Source organism: Canis aureus, chromosome 1, assembly GCF_053574225.1.
Source record: "Canis aureus isolate CA01 chromosome 1, VMU_Caureus_v.1.0, whole genome shotgun sequence".
NCBI lineage: Eukaryota > Metazoa > Chordata > Mammalia > Carnivora > Canidae > Canis > Canis aureus.
Window position 1 is genome coordinate 28,481,732 of NC_135611.1, and position 12,131 is coordinate 28,493,862.

The following is a 12,131-nucleotide window of genomic DNA, read 5'->3' on the forward strand; positions in this document are numbered from 1 at the left end:
TTGTCTTTCCTGCTAACAGTGGGAATGGCTACAAACATTTTGGAAAGCAATTTAGTACCACATATAAAGAGTAATAAAAGTCATTGTTTGCCTCGACACAGTAATCCCAGGTCTGAAAACTTGGTGTAAAAAACAGCCAAAATAGACAAGAAGCAATAGTATTTATGATAGGAACAAAGGAAGAAAGGGAAGTGGGTAGGAAGTTAAGAAGTTGGAAGGAAGAAAGAAAAGAAAAAAATAAGGCATTAATTAAATTATGGCATAATGCAGCCATTTGAACTAACATGTAGCCTACAAAATGCAAGGAAAATGCTTACCATATGACGTTCAGTAAAAGAAAGCAGGATGAAAAAAAAAAAGAAAGCAGGATGTGTCATTTTGCACATATTAAATTAACTATCAGGCAAAAATGAGCATGCATATCATTAGGATTAGAAGGGAAATTTCCAATGTGAAAATAGTTGGGATTTATTCTCCGTCTTCCACATGTTCTTCCTGTTACTTTGTATCCTTACCACCAGTAATAAAGAACAGCTAATCGTCAGGAGAAAGGTTGTCAGTCATGAACACTTCCAGGCTGGCAGGTAGCCCCATTCTTCATTGTTCACAGACGGGGAGACAGCAGCTTTGAATTGACCCTAGAAGTTTCTGGAAGAGAAATTACAAAAGAGTAGGAAAAAACTGAAAGAGACTGCTTTATTTGGTTCTTTTTTTAAGCCAGGTGATACGTAAGAGCATCCACTTTGTGTATACACACAAGAAAAGATTATTCAGGTAAATGATTGTTCATATTTTCATGCAAGCTTCAAAAAAAAGCACTGATAAAATCTTCTGAATTGGGATTGAGTATTGAGTTACTTATTGGCACTTTGTTGCATTAATCACCACCAAATAATAAACTATCTATTAGTCATTCCATTGAGCATGCTGCTATACCAGCCTTTATCTGATAGCAATGTACATCACCCTAGCCACAAAGATGCTTTTTCTAAGAAAATGGGAACATCTGGCCTTTGGACTGGTTTTCTCCCCCTTCCCAGCCCTCTCCCACTTGTCTGATTGCTTTGGTTCCTGAGTTTGGTCAGAGGATAGGGAAGCAAAGGAACGGATGCCCCTGCTGTTGGTTTGCCCTACTGGTATAAGGGCACAGCCTTTCCTTTTTTGTGATTAATAACAACATGATAGAACCTGTCTATTGTTCACTTGTCATTTCTAAGCTTTCCATGGCTGTCAGCCTGGCAGACAAAAAAACCCCTCAAACAACCCAAGAAACCACTGCTCTGGCTTGGGATCAATGGGCAGCAGTGTCTGTGAGCTGACAACATCAGGCGGAAGAGATGTCAGATTTACAGCCATACCCGCTTTGCGTCCTCAGCTGTGAAAAGCTACAAGTGCCTGTTTCCTTTCAATACTTAAGCCCCAAACTACAACATAAGAAAAAGATCTCTATTTCCTGCCTCCTACTCCTCCAGTTGCAAAACTGTCTTTTTGGCAGGTTATTAAAAATCTTTAAAGTTGAGATGCGGTGGTGTGTGTATGTGTGTGTGTGTGTGGGGGGGGTGTTCTTTTTTTAAGCGCTCACATCTATGGTTTTAGAATATCTTGCAAGGTGAGGTTTGACTTAGCTTTCTGGAGGCAACATTTGATGGCCATGACTGCCCAGAATGCAGTGCCACCGGCCCTGGAAAGGAGCCCTGGAGAAAGCAGTGGCTGATAGTTAGCAAAGTGTTACAACACTAAGAATCCTATATAAATAACGAGGGGCCCTAAGCATGCTGTGAGGGCCGATCTGGCTTAATCCTATGGGGTCACTGGCTATTCTGTATTGTGCAGCCGATGTGATTTGGTGCGGGGCAAAGAATGCATTCTCTTACAGAAACTGATATGAGCGATAAACTGGAACAGGGCAAGGATCCTGTCAGCTGAGTTCTGTGGCCAAGATTGTTTAAAATTCATATACATCATCCGTCGACAAGATAAAAAATTGTGTTTTATATACAGAACATCGGATGGGACTCCTTGCCTGCTTCACTGAGGCAGTATTTTGTGTAATAGTAGGTTTTTTCGTTATTTTAGTTCTTTTCCTTATCCCACACGTAAACATGTCACAACATGCCAGGTACTGCTAGGAGGGAGTGCAGGATGTGCCCACGACAGAGCATCTTGGTAGCTTTTACTGGTGGCTTTTCCAGCAAGAGCTGAGAAGTCTTCATCTTCAGTTAGAATCCCAACAGTTGATATTCCGGCTTCATGGACTGTAAACCTGTGTCCGTGGAGTCACTGAGGCCAAGGTCTCCACGAGGGAGAATCAGAGAAGAGGCCATGAAAGGCAGGGGGCCCTAGGATCCGCTCCACCTTTGGACCTCATTCTGATGGATTCATTTCCTTTCTCGTTTATGTTTCTTCCTTGATCTAGCTGGGCCTCAGTTTCCTCTTCTGTAAAATGGAGATAACTCCTAGCTCATGTGATTATTTAAAGAATGAAGATGTTCAAATGAATAAAGTACTTGCCACAGCATATTGCCAGTGGAAAGGGCTAAACAGATCACAGCTGAAAACAATGACGAATTCAAGCTATCATAATTTGGATGTGATTAAACATTTTAGTTAGAGAACTTAGTTTATATTTCCTACTTGTGATATAGGTATTACTTTTCGGCAAATCTTGAATATAGTTTTAATAGGTTCAAATACATGAATTTGTTCCTATTTCTTATACCTAAACCTAGGATACGTTAGGTTTCTATGGAAGATTATGCAAAACTGTTTTATGACCAGAGCCCTGATCTTTTTTCTTTTTTTAAAAAATGGAACTGGATGGCTCAGTGGTTGAGTGTCTGCCTTTGGTTCAGTGTGTGATCCCAGGGTCCTGGAATCAAGTCCTGCATCAGGCCCCCTGCATGGAGCCTGCTTCTCCTTCTGCCTGTGTCTTTGCCTCTCTTTCTGTGTCTCTCATGAATAAATAAAAAAAAAAAAATCTTAAACAAATAAACAAAGGAACTACAGGATACCAAAAACCTTAAAAATACACAGAACCCTACTCTCTTACCCCCCACAGCTTTCTTCTTCCCACTGCCTGCCACAGTAGTTATACAGTTTTTGTGTGACAGAAGGGACAAGCAAATGTCCTCCCTCCTAATTTCCCTCATGCCTGGTCTTGCCCTGAATTATGAGTTCTCATCCACTAAATTTGACCCCTCTCCTTCTGCTAACCCAAATTCAGTTTCATACACTTAATGACAGTTTTATATATTTTACAGAGCCTCCGGGATTTAAAATATCTCATTCTTTGAGGATCACCTTTGAGGATTTTATGGTCAAGTTAAGTTTATTTATTAAAGATTTTATTTATTTATTTGAGAGAGAGAGAGAGTACAACCAGGGAAAGAGGCAGAGGGAGAGAGAAAGGAAGAAGTAGGTTTCTCACTGATCAGGGAGCCTGATGTGGGGCTGGACCCCAGGACCCTGAGATCATGACCTGAGCCAAAGGCAGACACCCAACTGACTGAGCTACTCAGGTGCTCCATCAAGTTAGGTTTAAAGTAAATACATTTTGGGAGCACCTGGGTGGCTCAGTCAGTTAAGCCTCTGACTCTTGATCCCAGCTCAGTTCTTGATCTCATGGTCATAAATTCAAGCCTTGTGTTGGGCTCCACATTGGGCATGGAGCCTACTTAAAAAAAAAGTAAAGTAAATATATTTTGTAATTAGTGGATCCACATTTTAAAACTCCTTTAGATGTCCAGAAAATCATTATTTGGTTCACTGTTATTCTATTTTACTTGACATTCATTCTCTTATCAATAATTACTACTCAGCAGGGAGCACAACAAACAGAATGTTGAGAAATGAAATATTATTCATTAATATATGATAACTAAACCAACATTCTTATTTCATTGAACTAGTTCTAGAAAGTAAACAGAGGTTAGTTTCAGCTTGGTGGGATCCACTTATAGGCAGCGTTCTATTTTGGTGATGGTGGGAAATCACCAAAAAATGTGGAAAAAATGACCCCTGCACTCTGAGTGACTCATGTAAATTTAAAAAGGTGAGGACTTTCAGAGATCTTTTTGTCCAGGTTCCCTATTTCTAGGTATGTCTACAGTTGTGTTAATAAATAAGCAATATAGCTCAGCTTTCTCTTGTCTGTGGATTGGGGAAGCTAGTGTTCTGGAGTGAATGAAGAGTAACCATATGTGTGTGTGTGTATGTGTGTGTGTGTTGTATAACACCTGACCATGTGTCCACATAACTCCCATCATCTGTAGCAAAGGACCTTATCCTACCTTATCTTACCTTTCTCACCTCTGGCATTAGAATTGCCTGTGTGGAAGGGAGAAGAAATGTGTGGGAAATATCAGAAAGGGAGACAGAACATAAAGACTCCCAACTCTGGGAAACGAACTAGGGGTGGTGGAAGGGGAGGAGGGCGGGGGGGTGAGTGGGTGACGGGCACTGAGGGGGACACTTGACGGGATGAGCACTGGGTGTTATTCTGTATGTTGGTAAATTGAACACCAATAAAAAATTATTTTATTAAAAAAAAAAAAGAATTGCCTGTGTGCAGACCTGCCTTACCTGCCTTGACTCGGGGGTAAACAACGCCTTGGGGAATTAAAGGTATGTTTTTCAATATTTGGCTCATGTGAAGAAATGTGTCAGTTGATGGAAAGGATCTGGTCTTCTGGTGAGCTCCTGAGTGGGCCTAGAAGGCCTATGGGGGCAGGGCCAGTGACAGGTTCTCTCTGGCCATCAGGCCTAAAACTGTGGGGAGGATACCCAGCAAACAAGTGAGGCCTCCCATAATGAAATGTGACAGTGTTCCCACTGGTGGGAGGCCACCGGGGAGAGAGCCAAGAGAGTGCTGGTAGTTAGGGAAGGATTTGCATAATTACATTCACCTGAGGGACTCCATTTACCCAACAATGGGTCTCATTGTGGTAAAGCCAGCTGCTGGCCACACTGTTAGAACAATAAGAGCTGTGGCCTTGTTCTCCCAAAACAAATGCTTGGACTCTGAAAAATGACAATTAGCATTTTGAATGCTATATAGTTATTATGAGTACTAATGTTAGCATGATATGTAACACTCAAATAATGAGGCATGTATTTATATGTAATACACGTATTACCTTGTATGGGAGCAGAGGATTATATACTATTAAGGAAACCACGTTTATATATGCACTGCCTATGCTGTATACAGCTTCATATTATATATGAAGTGTTAAAGTGATCATGACCAGAGTGGGATGAGCCTTTACATATGAGTCGCCTGATGTTTGGAAAAGAATGATGTATTAATGGTTTTTCCCAGGTAAGGCACTTACTGTTTAAAGTTCCGGTACAGTGTCTTTTGTTCTCGAACGCCACAACCTTACAGTGGATTTGAGAGATGCTAATCAGAACATAGGGAGGAGGCACTTGGTACAAGAGGCTGCAGCACTCACATGTGGCCGTGCTCCGTGGCTGGGGGCATATTTACCTAAGACTCCAAATAGACAGACTGGAGATACCGGACAGCACAAATACTGTGTCCTGCGCATTTCCTGGTATTGCCCACATTTACATTAAAAAGGGCCATGCAGGGGGTGGAGGCTGCTGCGTGGGTCAGGAGACAATTGTATTATGCTCAGTAATTGTTACATTTTGTCCCTCAAATTAAAAGCACAAGACGCACTTCTAAGGGGAGAAAATCCCCTAAAGCAGTTTGCCTATTCTCAGCTGTAATTAAGTACACATCTTAAATGTCATTTTGTAAGCATAGCAATATCCAATTTTTTTTTTCAGCTTTTTACTGTTAAGTAGGGAAATATTGGAGTACTTGCCTGGGGAAGAAGCCAGGCTCCTCTTTTGAAACTCAAGTTACGCCTACCCTAGCCTAATGCAAAAAGGGGGCGTTTATTTTAGCAATTTCCTGATGTTCTGATAAGATATAAAAGGTAGAAGCTAGCAGGATTCCAAAGCTGGGACTCAGATATTAGGCCCATGTGGCCTTGGCTCTGTCCTTGTCTCCCAGAGGTGGCACGCTGATGAAAGACGAGCATGCTGGGTTTTACTTTCCTTCAGCAAAAAACAGTGGGAATTATAAATGAAAGATACTTCGATGCCAAGGAGAATGCTCACTAGGAGGAAGGAAGTGGTAAGACAAAATGGCAGGACAAATGACAGGTGCCCTGAGAGTGTGCACCGCAGGAAGCCTGGGGAGGGCCCAGGGTCAGGTGGCCCGTGCGTTCTCCTGACTGAGCCTCCCACTCCAACCTCTGCCCCGTCAGCCCACCATCATCCAGCTCCAAGGTGAGCTTTCTAAGGCAAAATACGCCTCCTTGAAACTCTACTGGTCTCCAAAGCTGATGGCCATCGCCCCTGAGTCTAGTAACCCATCAGAGCCATCTGGGCATGACCCTACCACGAACCTTCGGAATCAGAATTTTTTGGAGCCAGTAGACACAGAAAGGAAATCGGTATTTATATTTCACTTTTCAAGTCCTCCAGCTTTTTGGATTCAGAGAAATAACTACAACCACAGGAAAGAACTCAAGCTTCCATAATGTATTATTTCCACAGGAATTTAATTTCCCTCCTAGATGGCTCTGAGGTATCCTGAGTTGAAGGGAAGAAGGTTTCAAGATTTTCCTTGTTTAATCTTTTTCTCATTACCCCAACTCTAGAGCAACTCTAGAGCAAGGACATTTTCCTTGATCTGTTTGGTCTCTGCCTATCCTTTCTTTGTTCCAATGGACCCTTTCCCTCCTTCCCCCAGGGCACCACCACCACCAGTTTGCACTTCATTAAGGATTAATAAACCTAAATTGGAGGAAGACTAAAGAGTGTGCAAAATAGGAAAGCAGATAATGTTCACTATCACACACTATGGCTCCTAAAATGACATGACCTTTCTCACCATTAGAGAAGTAACTGGATGCTTATCACTAGGTATGTCATATCCTTATTCCCTGACCTTATCCATGCCCTGACCTTACCCATGTCCTGCCCCAGAGGGCCTTCTTCCCATCTTCTCTCACCTTCTCTACCCCAGTTTCAAGTTCCTTCCTGCTATCAGCAGGATGTTTGTGTTCCCTTCAAATGTCTATGTTGAGGCTCTAACCCCTAATGTGACAAATATATATATATGGGAGTTGGGTCTTGAGAGTTGATTAGATTTAGATGAGGTCAGGAACGTGGAGCCACATGATGGGATTAATGTCCTTCCAAGTGTCAAGTGAGGATAAGAAAGAAGGTGGCCATCTCCACACAGGAAGCAGGCCCTCACCAGAAGCAAAAGAATTGGCATCTTATTTTCAGTCTTGCTGGCCTCAAGAACTGTGAGGAATAAATGGTTGTTGTTTAAGCCACCCACTCTCTGCTAATTTGTTACAACAGCCCAAACTGATAAGACAATTTCCCTCCTCTCCAACCCTCCAAAACATGTTATTGGGGGGTCTTCCTCTGGGAACAATCCAGAAGGTGCCCGAATTAGAGGCATCTTCCTCTGTAACCCCTTCATTGCAGAGTGGTTTAGCCGTTTGCATCAGTCTCCCCCTCTAACTCAGCTCCTGGGTCTTGTATTTCAAAAATTATAGTGAATGTCCTTAAAAGAAAAAAATGGTATTCTCCAAGGATAAATTCTGTGATTTTCCTTCCCTTGTCAGATTTTTTTATGTCGCAAAGATCCCCATTGTTGGGGCCCTAAAAAGCTTTATGAGTGGTTCTGATGGAGCCCATCCCCTGACTGTGTCTGGCAACCACAGGCTTCCCCTCAGTGGAAGATCCTTCAGGGAACCCTGTCCATCTTGGAGATTTCCGTTTACCCTGGAAAAGTCGCTGAAGCTTTCCATACCTCCATCCGAAGTATCTTTTATTTTTGTCACACTGCTATACTTTGTATCTATTGGCATGGAAGCATTCATCTTGTATTAATGGGATTTGGAGGTTGTCCCTTCAGATTTCCCTATTGGTTCAAGAATATCTTAAGGGCAAGTCTTGTTCTTTACAGTGTCTCTGACATCCACGTGCTTGTCATTGAGTGGAATGTTGCATGTTTACTGAATGAAGTAAGATGTAGAATGACAAATATTAGTTAGATTAGGCAATTAAGAGGTCATTGGTGACCATGGTCACTCTGGAAGAAATATTCACTAGGGACAGGCTACCTTTGGGGCTTCTCCTATAAATGTGCAGAATGGGACTTGCACACGAATGCTTGACCAGGGGTGGCACCATGGAATCCTACTCACAGTCTATTGTCCTAGCCATGCCTTCTGGCATGTGTGCCTCAACCCACTGGAAAGATATCATCTACTTCTGATCTACCCAGAGGGTCACATTTTGCAGTTTTCCAGCTGGAGGAGGCCCTTTGTGAATTCACTCAGAGGCACTGAGTGTGGTAGTAGAGTCCCTGCTGCTGCATAGCTCCCATCTCCTGACACTGGACTCTGTGGTTGGAACCCTACTGAGTCATTTCACTCCTTTTTCTCTGTGAAGGAGGAAAACCAATCACAGAGTTAAATGAAATACTTTAGGAGGGTCATCATTGTCATGTATTTGGAAAATGTTCAAAAAGCCCAAGATGTTTTCATAGGCATCTCAAACTTAGCATGTGCAAAACTGAAGTGGTCACCTCTCCTCGGCAGATCTGCCTCCCTTGTGTTTCCTTCAAGGGGTGTCTTTGATTGCCCAAGCTAAAAGCCCTCTTGGACTGACACACCTTCAGTCTACCCACAGGTCCTACTGGCGTCACCTCAAAAAGCTAATTCCTATCCTCTGCCCTCCATTCTCTGGCCACTGCCTTGCCTCAGGCCATCACCCTCTTTTGACTAGATTATGTCAATTGCTTCTTGTCATCTACTGTTCTCTGATCTTTCCTCACAAATTCATCCGCAGGTGCTCTCCAAACATCTTTCAGAAAACAGGATCCATTCTCTTGCTTAAAACCCTTACACATCCCCCCTTTACTCCTAGCCTACTAGTTGAACCCAGATTAGCTTGATATACAAGTCCATTCACTTTGGTGCCAGCCAACCATTCTGCCCCTTTCCAGCTGCACCACACTGTGCATTAATTAGCCTGTTCCCCTGTGGGTGCCATGCTCCTTCAAGCTTCCTTGGCTTTGCACATGCTGTTCCCTAAGCCTGGGCCTTCCCCCCTTTTCTGTTGCTTTTATCTCCAGAATATTTTGAATCTCCCTCCAAGTTGTCTGTTCCATCTCTGTATGACTATACACTCCTCTATTGTAGCACTTCATGTTCACATGCAATTGTTTAATCTCCCAGATGGGAACTTGACTTTCCCATCAAAGATGATATGTTGTTCATTTTCCTCTCTCCAGCATTTATCAAAGGGTCTGGCATTTATTTTGTGCAAAGTAAATGTTTGTTGAATTGAAAGTCTATTTCCCAAGACATCAATAGTTCTACAATGGAATATCATCAATAGTTCTACAATAAGAATATCTTAGTTCTATCTAAGAAGAATGAGTTAGATCCACATGTATCAGAGTGATATGCCTCTACTTTTTGTGGAAGTTAGAAAAAACAGCTCCTTATATTTGTTTTCGTCTATCTGAATGTAGCAAACTGGATGGAGGAAATCCTAAGTTCAATCTTTAGTTAACCAAGCGAGCAGGACTGGAGGAAGGAGGGAAGAGTGATTTTCTTTATAACTCTCTTGTTGGACTTGTCAAAAAGAGCTTACAGTGCCTTTGTAAAATCAATTAAGAAAAATGAAGTAAATGGTTGGTGATTGAACAAATAGGCTTCGGGAGAAAAGTTTTCAGAGAAGAGGGAATATTATTACTGAGGTGCAAACCCTAAGAAAATCTGAACAAGAAAATCAGAATGCCCAGAACATATAATTAGGGTATTATTATTCACTCTATAAAGGAATTTATTCTCTCCTCTGAAAGAATCTTTAAAAAGGCAACTCCTTGGGATCCCTGGTTGGCTTGGTGGTTTGGCACCTGCCTTGGGCCCAGGGCATGATCCTGGAGACCTGGGATTGAGTCCCGCATCAGGCTCTCTGCACGGAGTCTGCTTCTCCTCCCTCTGCCTGTGTCTCTGCCTCTCTCTCATTGTGTCTCTCGTGAATAAATAAATAAAATATTTAAAAAATAAAATATAAAGAAATAAATAGGCAACTCTGTTCAAGCTCTTACACATTTAACAGATGATTAACCATGCACTGGATGGGGGCGGGGGGGGGGGTGGCAAGAAAAAGTTTCAGGAGTCAGTGACAGTTGAAGAGCTATCAGAAATGAAGATAAGCTCCATTGGTATTATAATGTAATTATCAGGGAAATGATTACATTGAAAAAATTCAAAGTTCACACAGTTTTTCTGGGGAAAGGGCACCCAGTATTTTAGGGGGAAGGGGAAGGTGCCTACCCTCTGGGAACAGGGAAGATGTGCAAGGCCATAGACATGAGAACAATGTACCCATCTGGCAGCTACTGCAGCCAAGTGCTAGATCTTACTGAGAAAGCAAATCCTTTTCAGGTGTCTGCAATTAGTCAGAGAGGAGGGGTGGGTGTAGTGAGCAGATAAGAAAACTTTTTTTCCTGTTGTTATTTTGTTTAAAAAAAAAAATAAAAGCTAGGTAAGGTAGACCTGGCAGTCACCAGGAAAATAGAAGAAACACTGAGAGGCTCACATGAGAATGATGTGGTTCTACTTGATCCTTTAGTCATTAAAGCAGAGAAGGATGAGAGCTACTAACTTATTTTTAGCATTTGATAAAAGAAAAAAAAGTCAATCGGGCTTGCAGTATTGACTTACCACCTACTTGTCACTAAGGGGACAATTTAAAAAAGAAATTTTCTACCAAAAGAAAGGAAATCAAGCCATAGGCCTCTTGGGCTCCCACCCACCATTTTTATGTGATAAAACCAAGTGAAAAACAATAACTACAGCCTTGAGAGGGAGTGGGGGAAGGCACAGTGTAGCAATATTTTGGACTCCTCTGGATTATGTAAAGCAGGGTGACAGATTTTTTCTGTAAAGGGCCAGATAGCAAATATTTTACTTGGCTTTCTGGGCCAAGTGATAAAATCTAGAATGTTATGTAGGCACTCTAATAACAAAAGTGAAAGAGTATTTTTCCACTTTTTAAATTAACCAAATCCAAAACTTTAAGAACACTGAAATTTGAATTTTGTGCCATTTTCATGTGCCATGAAATATTCTTTTATAAAATTTCTCAACCATCTGAAAATATAAAAAGTATTCTCAGCTCAATGGGTCATATAAAAACAAGTGGTAGATTGGATTTGGCTCATGGACTTTAGTTTGCAGACTCTAGACATGGATGGAACATCTTCAGGTCAAGACAGGGGTCCTTAATCAGTCAAGGTCCTACAAGCTCAGGTTGAGGTTAGGCAACTCTTCAAAATTCTTCTCAACACAGAAGCGCTGCAAGTGACAACCACAAGTGTCAGAGGACAGCCTGGGTGGCCAGGCATCTCTGTAGTGACTGCTCAAAGCACAGTTAACTCAGGTGACAGCTGGGTTGTCCTTGCCCTTTCAGATCTGGTGCAGTTGACCCCTCCCTCCCTCCCCAGCCTTAGGAAAGTCAACTCCCAAGCTTTGGTTACTTCCCCAGGAGCTTGCATGTTTGTGTCCAGGAGCAATTGATTCTGCTTGCATTCAGCCAGTTTATGGATTTTCCTGCCCATATTTTCATGACTGCTTCAACCAGAATGGGGAATTCAGTTGTTTTAATATTCTGGAACAAACTCACAGACTTTTAGTTGAAGATTCTGGGAGATCATGTCAATTTACATGGCAGCAATAATAACATCTGCTCAGTGTTGTTTATGTCATCATCAGAGCCAGCATTTCCAGACAACTGGCTTGTTTTGTCAGATGGTTTTCATATATTATCTTATTTAATCCTTCAATAATCATAGGAAATAAACTTAAAAAAAAACAATTATTACCTTCATTCTATTAAAAAGGAAAGGAAGGTAAAAGAAGTTGAGGGATTTTCCAGTCACAGAGCTAGTTAGTGGTAGAGTTGAATTCTGAGTATGGTCAGAGATTCAGAGCCTGTACTCATAAATGCTACACAATCTCCATCTGTGGGGCTTTTGTTGAACACCAGACTTTTTGTTCTTGGAAGTTCTTTCTCCACCT

The 12,131-nt window shown here is 41.9% G+C and overlaps 2 protein-coding genes across 3 annotated transcripts in view; one reads left to right on the forward strand and one right to left on the reverse strand.

Annotated features, from left to right (window-relative positions):
• Positions 1 to 12,131, forward strand: part of MYB (MYB proto-oncogene, transcription factor) — an 88,153-nt gene that overhangs the window by 57,299 nt on the left and 18,723 nt on the right. The window lies entirely within an intron of this gene.
• Positions 510 to 12,131, reverse strand: part of AHI1 (Abelson helper integration site 1) — a 235,158-nt gene continuing 223,536 nt past the window's right edge. The window contains exon 28 of the transcript XR_013377077.1: positions 510 to 648. The gene's annotated coding sequence lies outside the window, so the exon portion shown is untranslated. The remainder of the gene's footprint in view (positions 649 to 12,131) is intronic.